We start from the raw sequence: 17,281 nt of genomic DNA, 5'->3' as shown, positions 1-17,281 counted from the left end.
AATACTGGGAGCCCAGGAATTGATATCAATATCGCTATGGCAATGGCCGATATGATACCAATGCTATAGCGATACTGATATCATTCCTGGGCTCCAAGTGTTGGCTGATTAATACTGATACAGATTCCCAGGCTCTCAGTATCAGCCAAAACAATATCGATACTGATGGCGTTACTTGTGTATCGGTATCATATCGTCCGATAACCAGAGCCCAGGAGTGAGTATCGGTATTGTATCGATTGTTAACCAGACCACGTGATTCAGTATCATATCTGTCAATAGCTGGAACTCAGGAATTGGTATCATATTGACTGATACCTGGGGCCAAGAAATCAGTATCGGCCGATACACGGAGCTCAGGAATCTGCATCAGTATCCTTATCATATCGGTCAATATCAGGAGCCAGGAATTTAAATCATATCAGCCAATATCGGGAACCCAGGAATTCAATATCGATATTGTATCTGCCGATAACCGGAGCCCAGGAATCAGTATCGGTATCGTATCAATTGATACCTGTGGCCTAGCAATCAGTATCGGCCGATCCCCAGAGCTCAGGAATTTGTATCAGTTTCGTTATCATATTGGTCCATACCAGGAGCCCAGAAATCTATATGTATAAATGTAGTATCATATCGCCCACTGGGAACTCAGGAACTGGTATCAATATCGGTATCATATCGGCCAAAAATCAGAGCCTAGGAATTGGTATCTATCTGCCAATACAAAGAGCCCAGGAATTTGTGTCATATCAACTGATACCGGGGGCCTAGGAATCAGTATCGACCGATACCTGGAGCTCAGCAATGTGTATCAGTATCGGTATCATATCGGCCAAAAATCAGAGCCTAGGAATTGGTAGCGTATCTGCCAATACAAAGAGCCTAGGAATCAGTATCGGCCGATACCTGGAGCTCAGCAATGTGCATCAGTATCGGTATGATATCGGCCAATATCAGAAGCCCAGAAAATGTTATCATTATCAGTATTGTATCAGCCGAAAACTGGAGCCCAGGAATTGTTATCAGTATCAGTATCAGTATCGTTATTGTATTGATCGATAACCAGAGCCCAAAAATGAAAATTATAAAATATCTGCTAATACCCAGGGCCAAGGAATTGGTATCAGTATCAGTATTGGTATTGGATGGATTAATAACCAGAGCCCAGAAATTCATTTCAGTATCAGTATTGGTATTGTCTTGATCAATACCCAGAGCCCAGGAATCAGTATCGGTATTGTTAAGGGAAAAACGGTATCGAAACATCCGTAGCGGAAACAAACAGATATGAGGGACAATTCTAAACCAAAGACCAACACAGCTGAACATAATTTCAGCAGCTGATTATGCAAATCAGACATGTAAACATGACCCAGAATTAAGGAAACACAATTTCCGCAATCCAGACGGCTGAATGAGCTCTTTAACTTGCAGCATCAGTGGACATATGCGTATATTAATTCACATTACACTAATTATATATTGCAAAACTCTTCTGAGTCATTTGATGAATAACTACCCCTGTGTTCACCAATATCTCTTCTTAATTAAAATGTTTATCGCCTGCCTTTTATGCACAGAAGCAGCGCAACGGCAGGCAAATAGTGCTGACTTTTCTCAAAACTGCAATAGGACGCTTTTGTAGAGAAAAAAAAAGAGTTTGTGCTGAAAAGTGTTCAATTATAATTCAACTAGCACAGCATTAGACAGTATCACATGTTCTGTTAACAGTGAAAAACAACAGAGCCAGAAAATACAAAGTGGACCATAAAAGAGAAAATGACAATGGGTCAAACTAAAATAATGAGTTATTATTACCAGAGTGCAGGACATTAATAGAATATGATTATTTTATTATATTATATTATATTATATTATATTATATTATATTATATTATATTATATTATATTATATTATATTATATTACATTATATTATATTACATTATATTACATTTATTATATTATATTATTTTATATTTATTATATTATATTATATTATATTATATTATATTATATTATATTATATTATATTATATTATATTATATTATATTTATTATATTATATTACATTTATTATATTATATTATATTATATTATATTATATTTATTATATTATGTTATATTATATTATATTATATTATATTTATTATATTATGTTATATTATATTATATTATATTATATTATATTATATTTATTATATTATATTATATTATATTATATTATATTGTATTATATTATTTTATATTATATTATATTATATTTATTATATTATATTATATTATATTATATTATATTATATTATATTGTATTATATTATATTATATTATATTATATTATATTTATTATATTATATTATATTTATTATATTATATTACATTTATTATATTATATTATATTTATTATATTATATTATATTATATTATATTGTATTGTATTGTATTGTATTATATTATATTATATTATATTATATTATATTATATTATATCATATTATATTATATTATATTTATTATATTATATTATATTATATTATATTATATTATATTATATTATATTTATTATATTATATTATATTATATTATATTGTATTATATTATATTTATTATATTATATTATATTATATTATATTATATTATATTATATTATATTTATTATATTATATTATATTATATTATATTATATTATATTATATTATATTATATTATATTTGTTATATTATATTATATTTTATGATATTATATTATTCATAATATAATTAGCATTATATTATTTAGGTGTATGCAAAAATAAATAACAGGCTTTGAAAAAGATGCAATGCAAACTCCACACAGAAACACCAACTGACCCAGTCGAGACTTGAACCAGCGACCTTATTGCTGTGAGGCCACAGTGAGACACCACCGAGTCACTGTTTCACCCAATAATTGATAATAAATAAAAAAGTATTTTACATAAAATATATTAATAATAGTAATAAATAAGCTACATTTTTTCATGAATAAACAACACTACAATTAATGTAAAATAATAATAATATTAATAAAAATAATATTAAAAATAAAATAATATTAATAATAAATAAATAAAATAATGATATTAATAAAATAATAATATAAATATTAACAATATTAATAATAATAATAATAATAATAATAATAATAATAATGATAATAATAATAATAATAATAACATAATAAAATAACAATAATAATAGGGATATTAATAAAAATAATAATAAATAACAATAATACTAATAAAAATACTAATATTAAAACAATAATAATAATAAAATAATAATAATAAAATAATAATAATAATAATAATAATAATAATAAAGTCTCTTTTGTTTGGTTTTACCTAATTTTGTAAATCATTCATGTTGAAAAGCACAATATAAGTGTTGCAAATTAAAAGTAGTCTATAATCCAAATGGGAACTGGTGTGAATGGCAGCGCTTCGCCGCAGTGTTTCGAGTGTTTAGTCTGAAAATAGATACGTTCTGTGCAGTTTAAGAGATAAATATAGTGCGATAAACGCTGAAAGTGCTGGTTGATTCAGCTCTTTATGCTCGTCTTCATGTTAAATTCATGAATGCGTTTAAAGATGAAGTCTAAAATGAAGACGTTAGCAGAGGAACATCTGTCTGAGTCTAATTCTGCATTATAATGTGGGCCGAGACGCGAGCGGCGGCTCTTCAGACACTTAACCTGATATTCACCCCATGGTTTACGCAGATAAACAAGCGAAGAACAGATAATCACAGTGAATGCTGCAGATGCCGAGACTCAACTACAAATCAATCTGCAATTACCAGCATTCACTGCAGATGCTGGAGAGCGAGAGAAACACTGGAGCTCCGCTGCTGTTTGCATCAATGAGTGCTTCGTACAGCATGTCTCTCTGTGTGTGTGTGTGTGTGTGTGTGTGAATGAGTGTGTTTGGGTATTTCCCAGTAGTGGGTTGCAGCAGGAAGGCAATAGGCTGTGTAAAACATTTGCTTAAAGAGTTGGTGGTTCATTCTGCTGTGGCAACCCCTGAAATAGACACTAAGCTGAAGGAAAATGAAGGAATTAATTTAAATTTGTATAATTCAATTGCCGTGTTAATGTATATATATATATATATATATATATATATATATATATATATATATATATATATATATATATATATATATATATATATATATATATATATATATATATACAGTGCTCAACGTGAGTGTGCACCCCTCAAAAATCTGTCATGTAAATGAATTTGTTTTACAGGATGCTTTACAATTTTATATTTGTGCATACAGCATACATTAGTTTAGACAGTACTAAAACCAAATCTGGAGCTTATCTAACAAAATAACTTATAATAACAGTCCAAAATTAGTACACCCATGTGAATAACTTAGGGAACAATATTAAATATTAAATGTAAAAGATCAAAATTTAAGAGAAACAAAACATGTTGGCGGTTCATTCCTCTGTGGCGTCTCCTGATAAATAAGGGACTAAGCCAAAGCAAAATGAATGAATGAATGAATTTAAATGTATGCTTAATTCAATTGCCGTGTTTGTATAGTGAATAGTGCTGTATATATATATATATATATATATATATATATATATATATATATATATATATATATATATATATATATATATATATATATATATATATATATATACACACACACACAGTGCTCAATATGAGTACACCTCTAAACAATCTTTCATTTAAATGAATATGTTCTACATGAAGCGTTACATCATTATATTTGTGCATATACAGTAGTTTACTATAACGGCTCAAAATTAGTACACCCAAATGTATATTGTTAGGGAATATTTTATATTTTAAGGATTTTTTACTAGTTTATTTCTAATATTTCATGTTAATTTAAATGTATAATCTGTCTATTTCTAAAAATGTTCAGTGACTAAAATATTATTTTAATAATCATATCTGTTTAATAAATATGTTTTGTTCAAATGCACCAAAATATACAACGACATAATATAATGATAATAATTTTTAAAGCAGGGTGTACTAAATAATATATACATACATACATATACACTCATATATATAAATATATATATATATATATATATATATATATATATATATATATATATATACACAGATACACTATATATGTATATATATTACATTTTATATTTTTGTGAGTATTTTTTCCCATAATTTCAGTTTATATTTACGTTTTTGTAATGTTTTTATGTTATTTATAATTGCCCTGTAAAGAATCAAAGAAAGATAAGAAAGCATCATGTTTTACTCTCATTTTCTTAATTTTGTTTTAATTCTACATTCAATTTATTTATTAGATTTTTTCTTTTTTTCTTTAATTATTCATTCACTCATTTTCCTTTGGCTTAATCCCGTATTTATCAGAGGTCGCCACAGTGGAATTAACCGCCAACTATTCCAGCAAATGTTTTACATATAGCGAACACCCTTCCAGCCACAACCCAGTGGGGGAAACATTCAATTCTCATGCACACACACTCATACACTACGGCCAGTGTAGTTGATCAGTTCCCCTATAGCGCATGTGTTTGGACTGAGGGGGAAACCGGAGCCCCCGGAGGAAACCCACACCAACACGGGGAGAACATGCAAACTCCACACAGAAAGAGAGGGGTCTGGCTTCAGACCTGGTGCAGTGCAATCTGAGCTGCATCCAATGCTTTTTAATGCGCTCACCTAACCCCACCCCGTCACAGTGAAGTCACTCACTCCATTGAGTCTGACATTGCATCGCTGAGTGATGCAGTCTCAGCTTGCATTATAAAGGATGCATCCAGATACTATTGCACGGAAACACCTATCACCCAGCCGAGGCTCGAACCAGCGACCTTCGTGCTGTAAGGCTACAGTGCTAAGCACTGAGCCACCGTGCTGCCCTATTTCTTTATTTATTAGTGATTAAATGAACATGTTGAGTGAACTGACCCTTAAAAGAGATACAGAGCTGTTTTGATCCCGCACAGATTGATCTCTTCAGTGTTTTATTAAGACAAACGTGAGCAAATGAAGACATGATCGTCCATTTCCATCGATTCGCCTCATCTTGCACATTTCCCCTGCTCGACTGTAAGATCTGGCACTGAGATGCAGAAATGCTGTCTAGGGTTTTGATTACTGAGGATAATAATTCTGATCCAAAAATGCTGGAATAATCTGAATAAAAGAGAGAGAGAGGCGAGCGGCAGCGGCTGATAAGAGCATCAAACCCTCGTCAGAAACTCCTCTTTGATTCCGACGTCAGAAATAAAACAGCCAGCAAATAAGATCACACGAAAACTTATCTGCTGCTTCTCATTCCCCACATCAAAAAAAGTAATCTCTGAAATGAAAGGCTTATCTCCGGCTGCGACGTTTGCGTTAGATAAAGACGTTCGCGATGGTATCGGCCGCACTTCGGAAACGGCGGGAAAACGTACTAATTAAACTCATTTTAATATTTCCATTCAAGTTGTCGAGCTTTAGCCTGAAACTGCGAGACATTTCTCATTTCTGTCAAACTCATCGCTGAAGGAGATTTTCTAGGTCACGCAGGATTTCCACAAGACTTAAAGCGTTAATCTGACACAAAAAACCCTGTACTCACCGGCCACTTTATTAGGTACACCTTACTAGTAATGGGTTGGACTCCTTTGCCTTCAGATCTGCCTTAATCCTCGGTGTCAGAGATTCAGCAAGCCACTGCAAATATTCCTCAGAGGTTTTGCTCCATGTTGTCATGATAGCATCACACAGTTGCTGCAGATTTGTCGGCTGCACATCCATGATGCCAATCTCCTGTTCCACCACATCCCAAAGCTGCTCTATTGGATTGAGCTCTGGTGACTGTGGAGGCCATTTGAGTACAGTGAACTCATCGTCATGTTCACCAGTCTGAGATGATTGAGCTTTATGACATGCTGCGTTATCCTGCTGGAAGTAGCCATCAGAAGATGGAGACACTGTGCTCATAAAGGGATGGACATGGTCAGCAGCAATACTCAGGTAGGCTGTGGCGTTGATGCTCAATTGGTACTAATGGACCCAAAGAAAATCTCCCCCACACCATTACACCACCACCACCAGCCTGAACCGCTGATACAAGGCAGGATGATCCATGCTTTCATGTTGTTGAGCCGAGCATCTGAATGTGTCAGCAGAAATGGAGACTCATCAGAGCAGCAACGTTTCTCCAATCTTCTATTGTCCAGTTTTGGTGAGTCTGTGTGAATTGTAGCCTCAGTTTCCTGTTCTTAGCTGACAGGAGCGGCACCCGGTGTGCTCTTCTGCTGCTGTAGCCCATCCGCCTCAAGGTTGGACGTGTTGTGTGTTCAGAGATGCTCTTCTGCAGAGCTCGGTTGTAGCGAGTGCTTATTTGAGTTACTGTTACCATATTAGCTGAAGCCAGTCTGGCCATTCTCCTCTGACCTCTGGCCTCATCAACAAGGCATTTGCGCCCACAGAACTGCCGCTCACTGGATATTTCCTCTTTGTCGGAGCATTCTCTGTAAACCCTAGAGATGGTTGTGCGTGAAAATCCCAGTAGATCAGCAGTTTCTGAAATACTCAGAGCAGCCCGTCTGGCAGCAACAACCATGCCACGTTCAGAGTCTCTTAAATCCCCTTTCTTCCCCATCCTGACAGATGTACCTAATAAAGTGGCCAGTGAGTGTATATATAGTACTCTACAAATAAGACTGAAGTGAATGAATGTGAATATTTGGTGCGCAGGGTCAGTTTGCTCAGTCTTGATCAATTAATAACGATCTGAAGCAAAAATAAAACACTGATGTTCTCTGCCAATATGAACCTGCGCTGAGAGATCCGGCCTCAGGGTTGGCACTGTTAAATCAGGACGTTTACACTGATGTGTGTTTAACCTTTTCAATCCATTACAGTGAAATCCAGTGGGAAACTCAGAGCTGAAGAGAAACACGTCCACAGAAAGCACAGCATTACATGAAGAGAATCCAGCAAAACAGCGACCAGAGAAACAGCAGCTCCAGGCAAATATGTGCTGATGAAACTCACTAGCGTAGTATAAACCTGCTGTCATTCATTAATGCATTCATTCAGCTTAGTCCCTTTATTAATCAGGGGTCACCACAGAGGAATGAACCACCAACTATTCCATCATATGTTTTAAGCAGCGGATGCCTTTCCAGATGTAACCCATCACTGGGAAACACCCATACACTCTCTTTCACACTCATACACTACAGCCAATAGTTGATCAGTTCCCCTATAGCGCATGTGTTTGGACTGTGGGGGAAACCGGAGCACCCGGAGGAAACCCACACCAACACGGGGAGAACATGCAAACTCCACACAGAAACACCAACTGACCCAGCCGAGACTCGAATACTCGATACTCATTCTTGAGCATTTTGTCTAATTTAAAGCCTGCAGCCCATGAGAGAGGATGATTGTAGTTCAATCAAATGGCAGTAAGGCTCGGCATGTTGTGTTTTAATCAGATTTATTAACATGTTCACCAATATTTCATAGACTGTTTGTAAAAAAACAAAAAAAACAAAAAAAAAAACAGGGATTGCACTTATTAATTAGTTTAAAATATTTTTAAACATTAAACAATTGCCTAAAACATATTATGGAATGGTTGGAAGTTCATTCCTCTATGGCGACCCCTGGTAAATAAGGGACTAAGCTGAAAATGAATGAATGAATTGTACCCACAATCAAAGTACGAGTGTTTTTTACTTTATGCAAGAATATATATTCACCTTAAGACTAATGTGCACAAGCATAATGCAAATTGTACAATACGTTGTATAATCAGACTTTAAAATGCAGGATAAATCTGGCAGAATAAAGTAGTAAATAAAAAATTAACAAATTAAAAAAAAAAATATATATATATTAGTGCTGTCAAAATTACTGTGTTAACGCATGCGATTAATTTGAAATAATTAACAAATATTAAAAAATTTATTAATAAAAAATTTATAAAAACAAATTGATAAAAAAATTACGCAATTATCGCAGTTGCAGTTTTTTTATTTCCTGTTGTGGCCGTGGTTCGTTCAACGTGCAAAGAAATATGGATAAGACCAAGGAAGCACTTTTTAAGGCAAGTTTTAGTATAAAATAGTTAATGTCGCATCACCAGGCTCTCCAGCGTTTCCTCCAGCATTATCAAATTTTTTATGTTTCATTTTTAACTTTCGACTTCTGTTTAAATGGAGTTTGATAACGCATGGCGAACGGAAAGAAAAACCTCAGCATTTCGTGACTCGGTGGTCCTTTAAGGTAATCAAAAACCGCTGTTTACATGGTCGACTCTTAATAAGAGTATCATCTTTATCATATTAAGATCGAAGTATTGGTATTCATGTAAATGAAGTACCAGAAGAAGTCGCGAGCTGTTAAAGTCAGCGCATTCCTCTGCCTTTCAGCATGCGCCCTCCAATGTTTCATTAAGTTTGACTTGTTTCCCGCTTTAACGCAAGTTTTGTTTAGTGTCTGCTTTGCGTTGTTGTGTCAGAATCCTTGTGAAATACAGCCAGACTTTAGAACGCTTAGTTTACGCAAATTTGATGAATGCGTGTTGAATCTGAAGGGAGTCGCTCCGGCTGCGATGTCCTGCACACAGTGCGTGTGTGTGCTTTGGTGTGACACCTGTACGTGCCATTGATGTACCGCTTGATGCTTCTTACGTCCTTGTCGCAGCACCAGTGGCCACAAGATTAGGCTCTGAAATGCATATGCTGATTCAGTAATCTTGTGATCCTGCCTGTTCTCACTCTCACCTCACATCATTCAAAACAAAAGGTCCACATTGTCCCCCGATAACGTCAACAGACTAGACTGTCTGAGCAGCTGTCTGAATGTAAAGGAGGGCTGAGCAAAATCGTTTCTGCTTTATAATTAATGTTCTCAACTCACAGCAATACAACTTTACAATGAGTGCAATTGTTTGTATTTAATACTTTGTTATTATAATTTTCCACATCTGCAACGCCTGTATTTTGGCATTTTTTGCAGTCCACTTAGAATCTAACTTGGAAATATATATTTTTTTCTTTTTTGGCATTGATTGTTTTGAAATTCAGATGGCATTCCCATGCCTGTGTGCTTTAATTTCTGTAATAAATATGGCTGTCAGGTCAGGATCTTGACGGTTTATTGTGGGCATGTAAAGAAATCTGTCACAAGGTAAACAAAAGTTCTAATATTGAATTATATTTTGAATTCAAAACGTTTTTGTCTTGTGTTTACATTAATTTTACATTTGAATAGCCAAAATGACAAGTTTCAGTCTTTTTAATGTGCTTAATCGCGATTAATTAAAAAAAGTGTGATTAATTAGTTAATTTTTTTAATCGATTGACAGCACTAATATATAATCTTGTTCTCAGAAATGTCAATGTTTTCCCCAACACAAGCAAGATAATCTGACAATGTGGTAAAGTGGAAAACAAAAACATGATTATTTAACTCCACAGTCAGATTATTCTGCTCGTTTTAAGGAAAAACTCATTTCTCAAATCAAGAATACTTAGTTTTTTTTCCCCCACAAGAAACATGACAAAAACTCTAAGCTTTATGTTTGAGGCAAATATGAAGCGTTTCTGTGGACACAAACACAGCACATGATGATGGAGCGGCTTCGCGGAGCCTCCATTAATTTCCCGCTCCGCGTTTCTGCTTCGGGCTCCGCTCTGTTCCTGGAGCCAATGGAACAGGCGGAGAATAATTGATGCCCCGAGACTCCAGACCAGACAATAGGTCACAACAACAGCCACCGTCAGACAACCCAGAAACACCCGCACGGTGTAATGTTGGCGGACTAGAAGCGTTTTCAAACCACTTGTTAATCTAAATCTACCATAAAACATGATGCTCACAGTGCCGTTAAAGGGTTAGTTCACTCAAAAATTAAATATGCCATCATTTATTCAGCTTTCACTTGTTTCTAAACTTTATGAGCTTCTTCTGTTGAACAAAAAAAGATGTTTTGAAGAATGTTGGAAACTGATAAGCAATTACCTTCCAGTGTTTGTTTTACTCCTATTGAAGTCAATGAGTGCAGCTTTTATTCATCGAAATATCTTTGGTGTACAACAGAAGAAACTCATAAAGGTTTGGAAACACTTGAGGAAAGTAAACATTGATTATATTTTTATTTTTAGGTGGACAAACTTTAAGCATATTTACATTTATTTCTGTAACTGAAATTACACTTCTCAGAAACATATTGGAAGAAAAATATACAAATCATTATTATTATTCGGTGTTACACACAGGTGGGAATAGTTAATACTACAGTATACGTGAACCACACTGTAGTTAGTGAAGCATTCAATCATTCTCCATTGGTTTAGTCCAGGGGTGCCCAAACGCAGTCCTGCAGATTTGAGCTCCAACTTGCCTCACTACAACTGCAAGGATGTTTCTAGAAAGCCTAGTAAGAGCTGATTAGCTAGCTCAGGTGAGTCTGATTGGGGTTGGAACTAAACTTTGCAGGACACCGGCCCTCCAGGACTGAGTTTGGACACCCCTGGTTTAGTCCCTTAATATTAATCAGGGATCACCACAGCGAAATGAACCACCAACTATTCCAGCATGTTTTACGCAGCGGATGCACTTCCAGCAGCAACCCAGTACAGGGAAACACCCATACACGCTCATCCACCCACACTACGACCAGTTAAAAAATAATAGGGCGGCACGGTGGTCTCAAAGGCAAGAAGGTTGCTATTTCGAGCCCCGGCTAGGTCAGTTGGTGTTTCTGTGTGGAGTTTGCATGTTCTCCCTGTGTTGGTGTGGGTTTCCTCCCAGTTTCCCACACAGTCCAAACACATGTGTTATAGGGGAATTGATTAACTAATTGGCCGTAGTGTACGAGTGCATGTATGGGTGTTTCCCAGTACTGGGTTGCGGGCGGAAGAGCATCCGCTGTGTAAAACATATGCTGGAATAGTTGGTGGTTCATTCCACTGTGGTGACCCCTAAAATAGAGACTAAGCTGAAGGAAAATGAATAATACTTATAATAATTTTAAATACAATACAACATGGCAGATATGTGACTGTCACGAATAATGAAACAAACAAAGATACTAAAAGAACACCAACACCCAAAATGAATATGGTTTTCACATTTTAATTAGCTCACCTAGACTAAAACTAATTACAGGACAATTACTTCATCGAAACATCAAATAAAATGAACGAATGGAATAATGTGCTCGTTGTTCAGTTGGACTCGCTCTGCGTTCATACATGCTCTGCTTTGCTCTCAAGTAAAGAAAATAAACCCGTGAATAAACATTTTAAAAGTCCCGTAGAGTTAATTACCAGCACATGCTAATGCTCCAGTACTATTACATGAGGATGTGTTTGAAGCATCCGGACAGGTGGAGGTGTGTCCTCTCCTCAATCCGCTCAACATTTCCTCACAGCCAATCATGAAGAGACAGTTACAGGACATTACACGCATTTCAGACTGTTTAGAGCTGCAGGAGTGAAGAGGGACATGTTTCGGAGATCCGTCCTGCCAGAAACACCACCAATAAAAAAATATCAATACAACATTATTAGCAGCACACACTCTACCTCCACACATATCTCACCGAAAAAAAAAAAAAAAAATATTGCAGCAATCTATAGTAAACTCTACAGTGTTTCAAACCATACCATAACAAAGTGTGTTAAGGGGTTGACAATTATAGTAGTGTGTTTTTTATTTATTTTAGGGTCTATTGAAGCATTTCTGCACTGCCTTTTCACTTATTACTGACTGCTTTTGGACTGTTAAACAAATGCACCAGTGGACATGAACCCAAGCTGATGTGTTACCATAGCAACTGTAGAGTCACCACAACACATCAATTACTATAGCCTTTGTTACCATAGCGACTGTAGAATCACCACAACAGATCAATTACTGTAGTCGCTGTGTTACTGAGCAACTTTAGAATCACCACAACAGATCAATTACTAGTCTTTGTGTTACCATAGTAACTGTAGAATCACCACAATAGATTAACTTAAGTAGTTTACTATAATATGGTTAAAACACTAAATATTTACTCTAATTAATTATAATGCTACAGTATTTTTTTTCATTTGGGATAGCAAACTATCACACTACACTTTCCGATAGCAGTCATATTTATATTTACATATAAATGGTATATATATATATATATATATATATATATATATATATATATATATATATATATATATATATATATATATATAGTAAAAATGCACAGCCCAAAGTGAGACTGAAGTAGGGCTGCACAATATATCAATTCAGCATCTGACACAATGTGCAAATTTGCAAAAGTCACATCACAGGTTTTGCAATATCGAGTTGGGATTATAATTACCCAGAATTCACAGTTCAGAGCACATTATTTGATTGCAAAGTTTAACCCTAATATAACAGAGTGAAACATTTTTTTATTCTTTTATTATGTTTTCAGGCCTGTGACCCAAGTTATCAAGCGAATTTTAAATCATTTGGGAACAAGAAATTATGAAGTTTGTCACTAAATGATTGTTTATTTACACAACAAAGGCTCTTTGCAGTGGTATTTTCCCATTTATTGATTGATTTTCTGTACCTTAATAGTGTTAAAACTCCAGCCACCAGTTGCACAGACAATGCTTAAGGCTAGTCTTAGATTAAATTGGATGTTTGAGCTGTCTTAAAGAGCCCATATTATGGGTTTTTGACAATGCCCCTCCATGTAGTGTGTAACACAGCTCTAAGTGAAGTGAAGTATCCAGCTAAGGCTTAAATCTGTAAGAATACAGTGTTTGAAACGGTTGATTCATCTATAAAAGAGTCGACTCATAGTGCTTCAAACGAGTCGCCTTGATACAGAGTCATTAGGTGTTTCGCCATGACGTACGAACGAAACCAAGATATTCACGTGCACGCGCAAACCCGGGAGATTTCAAACCTGAGGCCCCGCCCTCTGACGCAGAAACCCAGACACACACACACACACACACACACATACACACACACACACCCACAAACATGCCGGTCGATTGAAGTCACACTGCAGATGGATATTATCGATTCTCTACCTAAAGATGAAACCTCAGCATTATAGCCAAGCAGTTGGAAACTTCTGGAAGCTACATGCTACAAAGAATACTTCATCAGCGTTTGTTAAAGTAAGGATCAGTAAAGAGTAACTTACTGATGGACGTCAGGATGAGTTTCTTCCTCCATTTCTCAAGTGTAAGTACGTGCGATTAAAGTTGCCTCGTTGACTCTAGCTTGCAAATGTATTTAGTTGTGATTTGTTACTTGTATCCGCGTGTACTGTATCAGGTTAACTGGCTATATTCTCTTATCACGTGCAAAGTCACGTTAAAAACGCGACGCGTGCTGCTTTGTTAACGGAGCTCCGTGGACGAGGAGTAGTGTGTGTGTCTGTGTGTGCGTGTGCGCGAGCTGACGTCCGGAGGTGTGTGTTTTTGTGTGTGTGTGTGCGCGCGCGTTGTCGAGCAGGGTTAAGTGCGTGTGTGTGTGCAATATGTGTGTGTGTGTCTGTGAAAAGAGCAGAGTGAGAAGCTAGGAGATCTCCTCAACTGTTTTTGGAGTTTTTGCTCAATAAAATAGTCGTCGGTATTTTCAAGTCCATCGTCTGTATTTACATTGAGCCACTGGCAGCTAAACTCCACGCCTACACTATGGAGCGTGTATGAACTGTGATTACTTTTATATTGCTGATTAGCTATTGGCCATTTCACTCTCTGACTGAAGGCAGTCGACCAATCGCAACAGACTGTCATCGGTCCAATCAGCGCAGATTAGCTTGGCGCTAAGGAGGGGTTTGGGAACAAATGAATCACTGGACGATTCATACGGGAGTCGCTGGGATAATTAGGTAAAAATAAATGCAGATTATAAGACCATGAAAGTGTTTTTTGACCTTGCATGCATATTAAACTGTTGTTGGAGACCCTTACAACCAAGATATGACCCTATTTCATGTATAATATGGGCTCTTTAACTGAAAATAACTTGCAGTTAGAGACCCTAAAATACCTTAGTGGCATTGTTTTGTCTCCAGAATTCACACCAATAATGTGTTTTTTTAACAGCATTTTTATAAAAGTGGCTTCAATATGTAATTTAACTAAGTTCTAGTCCTTACTATAGCTAATCCTTGTTTGAGAAACTGGATCCAAGTGTTTTTTCATTTCTAACATTGTTCTGTTTTCACCCGCACTTAATTTGTGTTTATTAAATATTTTTGGATAATTTTCTATATTTTGGCGCACACTTGACTACGAAATCTCAGTCAATCTCCTGAAGAAAAATTATGAGTTCTTTCCAAACAGAGTTACTGAGGTTATCTTGTAAAATTATATTCACGTCGCAATAGAAATCACAGAATAACTAAATATTGCAATGTCAGTTTTTTTCCCCCCCAATATCATGCAGCCCCTGACTGAAGTAAATGTAGAGTAAAGTAACTCAGAGTGGTGTGAGACTGAAATCATGTGTGTACACTACTGACCATAGCAGCTGAGGCTCAGCCGGAGCACAGCAGGACACTGCAAAACACACACAAACACATGACAATTAACTCACACATAACACATCAAAGTTTGCTATAAAATAAATAAAATGAAGTTATGTCTATTGAAATAAAGCTATGGAAAGAATGAAACAACAATTTGAATTTACAATTTAAATTTATACGTCGAGAATTCTATAATTTTTGTTTTATTCTGTGAACTATGGATGGAATTTCTACACAGTTTCAAAGATTTAGTTTTTTTTTTATTTTTGGATACAATAAAAATGCTATGTTTTCAAAAATGTTTACATTTTTAGACAACACAATTCCAATGTTTTAATTATAGAATAACCAAGTCATCAATATATCTGCAGAAATACTCCAACTTCAGTAATCACAAAAAGAAAACAGCCATGAACAACTCTCATTTTCTAAAAAATATATAAACAACAGAAATCAATAAAATTAATTGAAATAGTTTAAAATGACAACATACTTATGTAATGTTTAGAAGAAATGTTATAAAACCATCATAGAATAAAACAACTATCTATTAAAAGTTGTAAAAAGGAAACGTTTATCATTATCATATTTTTGTTTTTAATCATTTAAACAGCACACAACTAATATAAATGTAATATATTTTCATATAACTGAATAAAACTGTTAGACAGAACCAGAGTATGCTTTATTTAATAACATCTCATCCCTGCAGAAAAAACTGCTTAAACCAACCCAAGCTGGTTGGCTGGTCAACCTACCTGGTTTTAGAGGGGTTTTGGCAATTTCCAGCCTGGTCTTAGCTGGTCAGGCTGGTAAATGACCAGCTAAAACCAACTTTACCAGCCTGGTTTAAGCTGGGGATATCTGGTTTTGGCTGGGCTCCCAGCCTGGGCTGGTCAAACTGGTTTTAAGAGATCATCTCCTAGCATGACCAGCTAAGACCAGACTGGGAATGACTGGAAATCAGCCTGGAAATAGCCAAAACCCCGTTAAAAGCAGGCTGGTCGACCAGCCAAAACCAGTCAACCATCCTAGGCTGGTTTAGGCTGGATTTTTCAGCGGGGATAGCATTAAATGACTTCTATACATCTTTCTGAAGTATCTGTATTTTGATCTGGTGTGCGATTGAACTTCAGTAAAACTTTTACGCATTAGAAAAATAGGATTACAGCTTTATATACCAGATGTTCATGGATTAAAGCTGTAAAGGTTTATAATTCACACATACTTTAAGCCAACAGTCTGAGATCAGGCTTCAGTCTAATGGAGAGTTATGATCACGTGACTGCTCGCGTCCTGCCCTAAACTTCAATCCTCTGCCTAAGATAAACACCAGCACTCACCGCTCAGGGAAAAGCGAAATAAAAGACGCAGAACAGCATCACGTCGAACAGCAGAAACATCCAGAAATCAAACCAGTACGAATGTTTGGGCAGAGACGGAACAACGGCCCGCGAGTCCTCCATGACCGCACACCCGCTTCCGGCTTCACGCGCGTCTTTGGGTTTCCCGATTTTAAAATAAAAGTCTCGCGAATGTTCGCAATCCACTCGGAAAACTAAGCCTTTTTTTACAGAGAAAAAAAATCAATTTTTTTCTTCAGTAGATACTCATAGAGAGATTTAGAAACGCTGATTGAGAAGACAGTGTATGAATGCTATCATATATGCATACATTCACATACAGTTGGATGGTAACCTACAATAGAAAGAGCTTGAACTTTTGTTTAAGGGCTATA

The 17,281-nt window shown here is 35.6% G+C and overlaps 1 long non-coding RNA gene across 1 annotated transcript; it reads right to left on the bottom strand.

Annotated features, from left to right (window-relative positions):
* Positions 1–11,143: 11,143 nt before the first annotated feature.
* Positions 11,144–17,021, bottom strand: LOC100537708 (uncharacterized). Its single transcript, XR_012382918.1, has 4 exons — positions 16,887–17,021; positions 15,538–15,574; positions 12,034–12,539; positions 11,144–11,599 (listed from the first exon to the last, which is right to left on the bottom strand). It is a non-coding gene; the product is annotated as an uncharacterized lncRNA (long non-coding RNA).
* Between the last annotated feature and the right edge of the window lie 260 nt (positions 17,022–17,281).

This window comes from Danio rerio, chromosome 7 (assembly GCF_049306965.1).
Source record: "Danio rerio strain Tuebingen ecotype United States chromosome 7, GRCz12tu, whole genome shotgun sequence".
NCBI lineage: Eukaryota > Metazoa > Chordata > Actinopteri > Cypriniformes > Danionidae > Danio > Danio rerio.
The sequence above is the reverse complement of the archived record's forward strand: the minus strand, read 5'-3'. Positions and strand labels throughout refer to the sequence as shown.